The following is a 12,593-nucleotide window of genomic DNA, read 5'->3' on the forward strand; positions in this document are numbered from 1 at the left end:
TAGAGAACTATGAAGAGGCAAAAGCCATCCGGCCATCCAGTATAAAAAGAGAAGAAAAGAAGAAGACGAGAAACGTGCCAAGGTGTACAACTTCCAAGACCTGCCACACCAAGAGCTGATGAAGCAAGCAGAGGCACTTGTACACACCTTAAACCATGGAGGGCAATCTGATTTGGATGGGAAGGAGCTGGCTCAGGAGTTGGAACATTTGATGTGATTGATGACTTTGCAGCGAGGAAGGCCAGAAGGATTGCACTGTAAATGGAAACCAGTAGGAGCTACAGGCTAACCTTGAAGTGTGAATGTAAATAGTTCTTTAGACAAAGTGAATTTGTAATTTTTATTTATTTGTTTGTTTATTTAGCATATTATATTTTGATTATATATGTGTTTTGCACACGGCCCTCGCATGCAAATTAAGTAAACGAGGACACGCACCCGGGATTCGCAGCTGTGATCATTTGGCAAGTTAAGACAACCTCTCCATGCGTTGTTGAATCCGTGGGTAATTGTCGTCTGCTTTTTCAAGTTTCAAGTTTCTTTAATAGTTGTCATACAGAAGTACAGAATACTTTTATACAAAATGCTTCTTACTGTTACGCTCCAGAGACTGTGCAAGACAAGATAAGTATGAAATAAAATAACATAGTAAAATTAGAAGTAAAAAAAATGAGGTCACAGTGTTCAGTTTAGACATATGTACAATGTTCGATGCAGAATAGACGTAACTGAGTTACCATATAATATACAATACTGTGCAGTGTACTAATATACAATACTATATAGTGCAAGGCAGAAATGGGATGAGGTGCAATTTAGGTACAATTTACAGTAGGTGTACGAGTTGTAGTGCAAATCCTTTATCAATAAATATAAAGTGTAAAGTGTGTTTGTGTGATCTAAAGTGTGGAGAGTGGGTGCTGCAGTGTGTTGTTTGTTTGAGTGAGTGTGTGCGTGTGGGTGTGTGTGCTGTGTGCATTTGATGGTTGTTGCATAGTGTTTATTGTTCGTTTAGCAGCCTGATGGCCTGGGGATAGAAGCTACTTCTGAGTCTTTCTGTGCTCGCCTTAAGACTCCGGTATCGCTTGCCTGACCGCAGAAGTTCGAAGAGGCAGTTGTTCGGGTGGCTCGAGTCCTTAATAACTCTCTTAGCCTTCCCCTTGCACCGCTTGTTGTAAATGTTCTGGAGGGTGGGAAGCCCCCCTCCAATTGTGCGTTCGGCTGAACGTGTCACTCTTTGTAGTCTGCTACGGTCTTGTGCAGTGCTATTCCCAAACCAGGAGGTGATGTTGCCGGTCAGGATGCTCTCTATTGTACATGAGTAGAAGTTCCTAAGGATCTTCTGACTGACTTGGAACTTCCTTAGGCGCCTGAGGAAGTAGAGGCGTTGTCGTGCCTTCTTCACAACACTGTCAATGTGTGTGGTCCATGTCAAGTCCTCGGATATGTGGGCTCCGAGGTACTTGAAACTGTTCACTCTCTCAACCGGTTCCCCGTCGATGCTGAGGGGGCTGTAGTCCTTGACCCCCGACCTCCTGAAGTCCACAATCATCTCTTTTGTTTTGCTGACGTTCAGGGAGAGGCAGTTCTCCTGACACCAAGGTCTTATGACCTTCCAAGGAGGTGGTCGTAAGAGAAATCTTAAGACAATTAGTGAATGATGTTTTTATTTTTGCAGCTGGTATTGTTCAAAATAGCCAAATAATGTGATACTAAACAAATACCTTGCCAAGTGAAACCTCCATTTGGGCCTTTTCTATTAACTCAATCCTGGACTTTTTCCCCCAATTATTTGGATCTGCTGGAACACACCATGGGATGCAGTTCGTTAGACTCAACTGAACTGGATCAGATCATCAGTGCATGTCAGTGAGATTACAAATCAGCTGATGGGGGGGCTGATTGAATTGAGTGGAAACTAATAGAAGAAGACAGACGTATCATTAACTTGGATCACATAAAAGACACAGTCACAAAGTAGATTTGAGACTTATTCCGTTCCGTTTATCAAAACTCTGGAGACGGTTATCTCTTTGTCTATTTATTGACTATAAAAGAGTGAAACTGAGAACATAAAGGCATAATCATAAACTATGCTTACTGTAAATACCTTGTACACAACATACTTTTATCATTAATTCAATTGTGTGTTTATATACAGTATGTATTGCATAAATTCTAATAAACTCAAATGATCTATAATAATTGTATCTTAATATGTTGTCATTGTATTTTATTATGAATTCCTAGTGACTACAGTACGTATAAATAATGTAGCATTAGCTATGAATGAAATCAACAGACTAGCTTGGTAGCCTTTTTACATCAGATAAAAAAAATCAAAAAAAATTTACACCAAATAATGAATTGCAATTGTAGATAAAGATAAAATATCCCTTTAGCCCTGTAAGGCCCTCAGTTGCGAGGTGACAACATCACTTTTAGCTAGTTAAAAAAAAGTCTGTAAATTTTATTTATTAACTTAATTTTTTTTATTTTTTTATACATTTACATAGTCAATGTGTCTCATTCCCGAACGGATTTACGACCAAAAAAGTCCTCTTAGGCAGATTTCTGCCTATTTAAGACATATTAGGGTTGGTAGTGCGATTCCCCACATTTTCCTGAGATCAGATTTGAGGTGGCTGAGAGCAGATTTATGATTGATTGACTAATTGAACGTTTTATTAACTTGACAGACTGTGTTCTCATAGTGATTCCTTCATGTTAACGCTACAGGCCTCCTTGGAATTAATTACTTAATCATAATTAAAATAAATATGACAATATTTGTACGATAAGAAATTACGCATTTGATGTCGGAAAAATAAATAATATGGATTCATCTGATCACAGGGCAGCTGCATTAACCATATCTGAACCAGCTATTTTGGACAAATGTATAATTACTTTAATTACTCAGATATTCAAACACAATTATGCAATTATTGTGAAATGATTGAAAATAATTATTATTTAATGCCTTCTGTGGAATTTGTATTTCTTATTTGTTACATATCTGTTTTAATGATAAATTATACACATTTGAAAGAATGCAGGTCAACATGCAATATATCCCATTGATTGGTATACAATGGGACAGACCATTGCTATAAACCTGCATTCCTTTGAATATATCATTAATCAATTAAACTTATATTGAAATACACTATACACCAACACTGAAATGACGGTGGATAAATAAATAAATAAGAACTAAAGCTAATCGCATGGAAATAGACTGCATTAATATTCCATAACAAGTCTTGTGTGCGCCAGTATGGCCTACGTGTCTAATGAACAGTATAGGCTTAATATATTCTAGTTACTTGTTTCATTAGGATTTAGTAGATATATATATGCTCTGCCTCTGCCCTACGTACAGTATAAGTACAGATTGTACCTATACTGTACGTAGGGCAGAGCATATAGTATCTAATAAATCCTAATGCAACAAGTCATTAATGGAATAATAAGCCTATACTGCGTTCATTCATTATGCCGTAGGCATTAATGGAATAATAAGCCTATACTGCGTTCATTCATTACGCTGTAGGCTACAGTATACTGCGCGCATGTGTGTGTGTGTGCGCACACGCTGCGGCAGGTGTACCACGTCCACGAGCTGTACTATATATGATGACAATACAATAATCTAATCTCATTTCGATGGGTCGTGCAAGACTCGTGTGGTAGATTCTGAAACATAGATCTCATGAATGTGTAGAAACACTTGGCCCTCAAACAATAGTTCATAGATTGTGTGTGTGTTTACAGAGACTGATTGACATTGTGGCCACACAGAGGTCGATTTACATATAAAGTAACAAAGGACCAAAAGGTCACGTAAACATGTAATCTTGCTGGAGTCTCCTGTGACACACACACACACACACACACAGACACACACTCACAGACACACACACACACACACACACATAGACACACACACACACATTCACACAATCAGAGCACACATACACACACACATACACACACAACTTAGTTTTTGATATGAAAATATAATTAGAAGTGTTTACATTGTGGTAATAATTTTGAAGTCATACTAAAACTGTATAAAATATTGATGTAAGCTAACAGAATGATTAGACTTGGTAGCAATTTATTGAAAGTCAGCCGACTTTGTGGTAAAGAAGATTAGTTTCACTTAAGGTGAAACTAGTCCTAAAAATAACAGAATGTGTACAAGTAATGTGTTTAAGTATGATATATCTGTGTTTATGTAATCAATATATCTTGAGGTTCATCAATCAAAGTATTAAAAATACAGGGAAACTATTCTCTGGGTTTAAACTAAGAAGAGGGTTGGCCTATTAAGCCAAACCCCTATTTTCAAATTCAAGCTTAGCAGGCCTGGGATTGGAGGAAAGAATTTGATGATGTCATTCTGATGACATCACAAGAGACTGCAGGTCTTGGCTATAAGATCTGGATGTGGTGAGGGGGAGAGGACTCTGGAAAACCCAACCGACACGAGAACACCTCGAACCAACCATCTCATCCACAGTCAAGGCAGCAGGTCGGCAGAAGAACAAAGGAACTTTTTGGAGGGAAAACGGACTGCTTTGTTATCAGCAGAGAACAAAGACCATCAACAATTTATCAACTATCATTCTCTTTACTGTTATATTAGTCTGGTTGTGTTCAATTACGGCATAGTGTTTTTGATCACAACTATAGCATTCTTTATTGTAATTTGTATACAACTCTTAACTTTGATTAAACAGCTGTTGTTAACTACCTTTTCCTCCTAATTCCTTCTGCCTGCACCGCTGAGAAGATAGAAGTAATTCCCAGAGCTTTAAAGCTATTGAAACAACGCAGAGTACTAAGCACCCGGTTCTGAACAGAGCAGAACCGTAACAGCTTGGGAATCCACTTCATTTGGTGTCGCGACCCGTGAACAGCGGCGGCCCAGGACGTGAATCATTTTTTTTCCTTCACTCATCGACCTCTTCAGCGGACGACGGAGACACAGCGGCGGGAGCTTCGTTCCTTGGGACAGAGGTGAGTGTTGTAGGAGAATGGGCGGTTCTGTTCGAACTACAAGGGGTTGGGATAAGCTATTGCTTCAGGTAGAATTATGTGAAGTAATTACAAGACCTCATATTGTTGTGATATGATGATGTATTAGGATTCACGCCTATCTAGTTGCGGGACAGGTTATAAGCGTCGTATTGCGACTGACTACAGGTTTTCCTGGCCAGGGAACCACGGTGGTTTTTGGCGTACGATAGGGTGGCGCTTCCTGAGTAAATACTAGAACCCTAAAAGGTATTCTCGGGAAATGGGGCGCGGTAATGAGTGATAATTTGAGTGTTCTGAATGGAAAGAGAGCTGTGTCCGATGAGCATTATGACCCTGCTTATAGTCACAGATACGCGGGACGTGGGGCCGTGAGGGACTGGACAGTATGGGCATAAATGCGTCGGGCTCAATGTACAGTATGTAGTGAGCTCTGTTACTATTGAGAACATGCAAATCAGGTGTGGTAAGCTTGAGTGGGAACCTTCGTGACTGGGGAAATGGCGTGTGAAGTTACAGGGGTATAGATACGTGGTTTTTGATAGAAGCGGGGTGTGTTCGTGCTCGAAGGGCCCAATAGGGATGGTTTACTGTCTATTCGCGTGATAGTCTGGACGTGTCCTGCAGGAACCATCCGGCCGAATTAAACGAAGGTGCGTGTTCGTGGTTAGAGCCGTGCCAAGAAGACTCGGTGGTCTTGTTTGACTTCAAGCAGAACAGGCATGTTAGTTAACTGCGTTACGCTGTAACAATGAATAAGTGCTTAATAAAACAATTCGGTCGAGATGACTGATAAGTACTTAGTGGGAATTTAACAAAAGCTATGGTAAGCTTAAACATGCAGTATGAAAGTGTGTGCGATTACGTTTGGTCTAGTGTTTATTAGTCGCGCTGCTGTGCGACGTTCGAGAGACGATAATGTGCGTGAATGCTGATTTTGTATTTTTTATTTGTAGTTAGGAAGCGTGTATGAATGAATGGTTGGCGAATGGCTATGGTTAGGAATGATTGGTGGGACGTGTGAGAGTATAGTTGTATTATTATGTAATTTAAGTCACCGGTTAGCCGTGGGGAAATGTAATGAAAATGCCGGTTTTTCGGGGCCCGTGGAAACGCAGCAGCAGTTAGCTGCTGTATTAGCCTCTGAGGCGACCGGAGGATGCGGCGGACAAATAGACATAGGTTCAAATGTATATGGTCGATCGATAGTGTCTTGAGATTACGGGGATGTGTTAGGCACTTAAAAGTTTTCATATTCGTGGCGGATAAAATAGTTGTATAATGTTTTAGGTGAATGGGATAGTATGTTGCGGGGACCCGACCCGGAAGTCGTTCTGAGCTCGCCGGTGGTGACGACAGAGGGGTCAAACTAGTGTTTTGCGGCGGCCTAGAGGCTGTTATGTTTTTATGTTTCTATTTAGATCACTACACAGGCGTTTTGAGGGGATTGGGGTTCTGTTGTGGGGGATGTGGTGTTATATTAACATTGCGAGGAGACGGCCCGCGCGGCGAAACGGGTCGATGGGTCGTTGGGGAACGTTGTTATGGGATCATGGGTGAAGCTAAGCTAATGCTACCTAGCCGCGCTAACGGCTAAAATGGTCGCCGGTTGTGACGTCATATGGGTGCGCGGTCTGGCGGCCCGAGACGTGGCTAACGAAGCTAAGCTAACTGTGCTGACGTCATGGCATGACGGGGCTCTCGGGATGTCTCGCAAGGGGGCGTCCATTTTAGTAGGGGCGCCGGCGTCCATCTTGGGAGGGGCACCAAGCGTCCATTGTTAAGGGGAAGGTGGAGTTTATTTGGGAATACGGTAGGGGGCAGAAAAGGACAGGATGAGTATTTTTTGGGTTCTGCTCACAGAATGTTTTCATTAGGGGGTTAGTGTGCTGGTAAAGTGAGGTTGGATTGTTGTGTTTTAATCTGGTGGTGGATTGTGGGGCCTTGACCCCCCCTCCCCCTCACTCTCTCTCTCTCACCCCTCCCTCTCTTTCTCTTTCGCCACCCCCCCCCCCCACCCCCCCCCTCCCTTTCTTTCCTTCTTTCACCCCTCTCCCCCGTCTCTCACTCTCTTTCCTTCTCTCACCCTCCCCCCTCTCCCTCTCTCTCTTTCCTTCTCTCACCCCCCCCCCCTTCTCTCTCTCTCTCACCCTCTCTCTTTCTCTTTCACCCCCCCCTCTCTTTCTTTCCCTCTCTCACCTCCCCTCCCTCTCTCTCTCTTTCTCTTTCACCCCCCCTCTCTTTCTTTCCTTCTCTCACCCTCCTCCCTCCCTCTCCCTTTCGCCTCCCCCCTCTCTCCCTCTCCCTCTCCCTCTCCCTCTCACCTCCCCTCCCTCTCTTTCTCTTTCACCCCCCCCTCTCTTTCTTTCCTTCTCTCACCCTCCTCCCTCCCTCTCCCTTTTGCCTCCCCCCTCTCTCCCTCTCCCTCTCCCTCTCACCTCCCCTCCCTCTCTCTCTCTTTCTCTTCCCCCCCCCCCCTCTCTTTCTTTCCTTCTCTCACCCTCCTCCCTCCCTCTCCCTTTCGCCTCCCCCCTCTCTCCCTCTCCCTCTCCCTCTCGCCTCCCCTCCCTCTCTCTCTCTTTCTCTTTCACCCCCCCCCCTCTCTTTCTTTCCTTCTCTCACCCTCCTCCCTCCCTCTCCCTTTCGCCTCCCCCCTCTCTCCCTCTCCCTCTCCCTCTCGCCTCCCCTCCCTCCCTCTCTCTCTCTTTCTCTTTCACCCCCCCCCTCTCTTTCTTTCCTTCTCTCACCCTCCTCCCTCCCTCTCCCTTTCGCCTCCCCCCTCTCTCCCTCTCCCTCTCCCTCTCGCCTCCCCTCCCTCTCTCTCTCTTTCTCTTTCACCCCCCCCTCTCTTTCTTTCCTTCTCTCACCCTCCTCCCTCCCTCTCCCTTTCGCCTCCCCCCTCTCTCCCTCTCCCTCTCGCCTCCCCTCCCTCTCTCTCTCTTTCTCTTTCACCCCCCCCTCTCTTTCTTTCCCTCTCACCTCTCCTCCCTCCCTCTCCCTTTCGCCCCCCCCCCTCTCTCCCTCTCCCTCTCACCTCCCCTCCCTCTCTCTCTCTCTCTCTCTCTCTCTTACCCCCCCCTCTCACTCCCTCCCCCTCACTCCCCTCGTGGTTATGGGCACAGATTATGTTGTGATGTGGTGTGGTATGGACGAGGGCTCTTGTTCCCACACCGCCTCACTTCCATATATTTTTTCCCCCCCTCGGCCCCCCCTCTCCTAGTTTGGGCCTGTATATAAATATGTTTTTTTTTTATGGGTTTCAAACGCGGTGTAGTGCTAGGTTTATTGTTTATTGCTGTTTACTGTAGGGTTCAAGGGCGGTTGGTTGAGTTTGGGACTTATTAAGCGTATGTTGTTGTTCCATATTCAGTTTTATTGTTATTTTTAGGGAATTTCTAGTGCTGGTAGTGGTATTGGCTGGCGTTAGGGCAATGATGTCGTACTCGACCGGCGATGGGGCCGTGCTCTCTGGCTCTCTCCAGGTCTCCGGCTACCTTCCGGTCTCTTGGCTTAACGGAGAAATGTAGCGCTGCTGACCCGGGGCAATGCGGGTTCAGGTTGACGAAGCTGCATATGGACCATATGATGTGGTCCCTGGGTGGCGGCCGGTCGTGTTGAACCAGTGGCGCTACGCTTTGGTCGACAAGGCGCTCGTACTTCTTTCCTTGCATTTGGACAAGCTCCGGCTGGTAAGGCGGGGGCTCCGTGTCAGTATTTTTGTGTGGCGTTCATGTTGGTGGGCCGTAAGTCGGAGCATATTTACTCTGCTCGGCTGCGCCTACGATGGGGGTGTGGGTAGACAGTTCGTCGTAGCTCACTGTCTGCCTCCACGCTTTGACGGGGATGCGCTATGTGTGCGACTCGTCGATGCTCGCTACCACACTGCGCACATTTTTCATTTTTACCGGGGGTACGGGGACTGCTAGACGTCGTGGCGGGGGTGGGCTCGTTGTCTGCCACCGCGCATTAACGGGGATGCGCTATGCGTGCACTCGTCAAAGGCTCGCTGCCACACTACGTGCATTGGGTTATATTGTGTATGGGTTTTTGGGTGACTGTGGTTACGGTGGTTGAATGGTGTCGGAGGTGCTGTATGTGTGTGGCGGTGGTTGTGAGTGGAATGAGTTTTGGATATCCTTGAGTAGGGAGCCCGGGGTGTCACGCTCCAGGATTGCAAGCTGGAGGGGGACGCCGTGGGCTACAAGTTAGGTTGACCAGTGGGATGTCATTGGTCGGCAGGGATTTCAATGTGGGGATGGTGTCGGCGCCTGTGGTTATGAACGGGTTGTGTGACACTGTTTTAAATGCACAGGGACTTCAGTGACGTAAGACGCTGAAAATTGATTTCTGTTCTCGTGAGAAGCGCGTTTTTAACACCTAAGGGGTTAGGTGTTACGGGGGAAATATAGTAACTGTGTGAGAGATTATGAATGGAAAATATGTATGTTACTGATATGTATAATGTAATATGAGCGGAATACATACTAGGCTTTCACGGACAGAAATAAATATAGTTACACATACACATAGTCATTTGCAAAGAACAATTAGAGTAAAAGTGAGATTATTCACCTAGATTACCATGTCCAATACAGATGTTTAGAAATGATAGGCTGTAAATAACAAATTTCTGATTGACCAACAGAAGGAGGAGGCTGATGCAAAATAAGTTCCCCGGAGTTGTATTAAGGAGGATCATGACAACAGGATTGAGAGTTCTGGTTTTCCAATGGAGACAACTGGAAAAAGATTAAGGCTGTGTCATTGATAAATCAAAAACGAAAATTGCACAAATGCTCTCAAGTGATTTTAGTATAGGAGATGCCCGACATTCCATGCTTAAAGATAAATGATGGATTGTGAATGGGAAATGTCACTGATAATTAAGTGTATTTTTTTGCTTCTCTCTTCACAGCTGCTCCAGGACGGATGGCCAGCACTGACAATTCCGAACCCCAACAGGGAAATCAAAGAGACTGTTGACAGTCAGGGGGTATAGTATCACACAGCGAGTTATCAATTCCTGTTTGCACCAATATATAAGTGTGAGTGAAATTAACTCAAGTTTGGTAAAAATAGTTTGAATACAGAGAAACTTGCTTTCCAAACGGTGACGTTACGAGTGTTTGAAGAAAGGTGAGAATGGAAAATACACAGATAGGAGCAACTGGAGGGTTAGATGCACTAACCATAGAAAGGGTAGACAATCTGTTTATTTTAACGACTGGAGATGTCACAATAAAAGTGACGAAAAAATGGCCAAAGATATTAAATAATGCCGGTAGTGGGGTAATGCCGATAACCTCTGCAGACATTACATTGACCGAATTGGACAGTGACGTTAACTTGATTGACTGGAATGTGATCGACTCCCCTCTAGTGTCCAGTGTGACGGAGGGACTGGAAATAATGTCTTTTACTCCGCCACAGGGAGTCGTTGCAGCGAGCGACCCAGAGACAACTGTATTACCCGAGTCGATCCACGCTGAAGTGTCCGTTGCAGGTGACTGCCAGTTAAAGACGTGCCTCCCTCTAGAACGACAGCTAGCCGAGGCTAGACAGGTAGTGGAATACCTCCAAGGCCTAATCCAGTCCACACAGCCCGGAGGGGAGACAGGTTCCAATGGAGAACCAGATGGCCAGAGACGGGCCCAGTTGGGGCCACAAGGGGGTCCTGCGTCAGAACAACAACAAAGGTCGACAGGGGCAATCGGGTGGCAACCACGAGGAAGAGGTGGAGGCAGAGGCAGGAATCCGAATGGATACGCGGTGCGGCGGATGGAGTGTTGGCCGTGTGGGACTCTCGGACACCTTTCTCGGGACTGTGCAGAGTGGGACCATCTATCCACAACAGGAGGCCCTCGATGGGGGAACAGAGGAGGTGGGCGTGGGCAAAACCAAGGTCGGTATCAAGTACAGTGTCCACAGCCCGCAAGCTCCCCCTGTCCAGGACCCCCGCAGCACCAAAGCCAAGATGAGAGGCGGAGCCCAGCAATGGGGAGTCAAGCCGCCAGCACTGAGATGGGGGAAAAGGCGGCGCCCTATAGACAACAGGGCGTGTTTGTACAGAAACAGGTGGCGGGCCCCTCCCAACAACGGGCTCAAGGAACTGTGACTGAACCAAATAGGTACGTGGCTTTCTCCTCCGAACAGGCTCCAGGGAACCATGGCGATGATGGCATACCGCCAGGACATGTTCTGGGCCCGATGACCCCAGGGTCATCCGGTCACAGGCGGCTGACCCACCGGGTCCCACAACCCGGGGGAGACAGCCAGTGTTGTTGGATCTGTGGAGTGAAGGGTCATTTTCAAAGGTCATGTCTGCAGAGGCCACCGGCAGAATAAAAATATATACAACTGATTAGGGTACAGATGGAATAGGTTGAATAAAAAAATATATGCTCCGGGTTAGAATAAAAATAGAATAAAAATAAATAAATAGAGGGGTTAGGTGATTAGATTATGAATGGAAGTTACTAAAAACGGATGTATGAGCGCTGACAAATGCATGAACTAATCAGACTAACAAGAAAATCTAATTATGTTAAACAGTTAATATTGACACGGCGGAAGCGAGTCGTCAGTAAATTATCCATGCTTGGTCAATATTCAGATTGGTCAAAGAGTGCATGATTAGGAGATTAAAAAGACCCATAGTGGTTTATAGTATTGATAGATTATTAACAGTTATGAGCAATAGATATAGGTGTTTATTTACTTTTATTTTTACTTCTCTATTCATTTGATTTCCCTTTTTTGTTTCTTAGTTAATACAGGGGTGCATAAGCCTCTAGATGATAGGTTAAAAATTTGTTGAAAAGAAAAAAGAAAAAGCTCACAAGTTTGGATTATTTTTTCATTTATTTGGTTTGGCAAGGTTTTTTCTTTGTATGTTTTGTTTTCTGTTTCCTTTCTTTCTATATATTTTTTCTTAGGGTACCTGGCAAGCTGGGAGTGATCTCGACACATCGGGACTGGGTAGTATATTTCTGTAAAATGGACTGGGAACAAAGTGAAGGGACATGAGCTAGTTCATGGATTTTTGTTCTCCGCCCATTGAATACCCGGTTTTAGGGGCTGGGGGTGTGTCGTGATTGGTGAAAGTGTTGGGAAGCATGATTCTCTGTACATTAATGAAGCTCAATAGGTTTGGTCGCTATTGGCCAAATTAGTCTTTGTGTAGAGTGTGAACATGTGCAATTGATGATTGGCTTGTGGGGGACTCCGTGGGCTTGATGAAGGCTGGCGGAGAGTGTGGAAGATGTGTGTTTAAGGCGGACTGTGATTTGTTGCCATACACACAGGATTACTGGGAGAGTGGATGTGTCAGTGCTGACCGTCCGGTCCGGGGTGCAGCTGTCCAAAGGACGAAGGTAACGATGTTTGAATGTGTATTCCACATCGAAGGGTGGTAGGAGTATACTGTTTTGACAGCATAATATAATGAGAGCCATGTGAATTTTTCAGAATTTTGAAAATTAATGATCTAGAAGCCATGAAATATATAGATAAATGATTTGGAAAAGAAAGTTGTCAAAGCTCAGACC

This window comes from Notolepis coatsorum (genome assembly GCF_963971535.1).
Source record: "Notolepis coatsorum genome assembly, chromosome: 7".
In the NCBI taxonomy this organism is placed as follows: Eukaryota; Metazoa; Chordata; class Actinopteri; order Aulopiformes; family Paralepididae; genus Notolepis; species Notolepis coatsorum.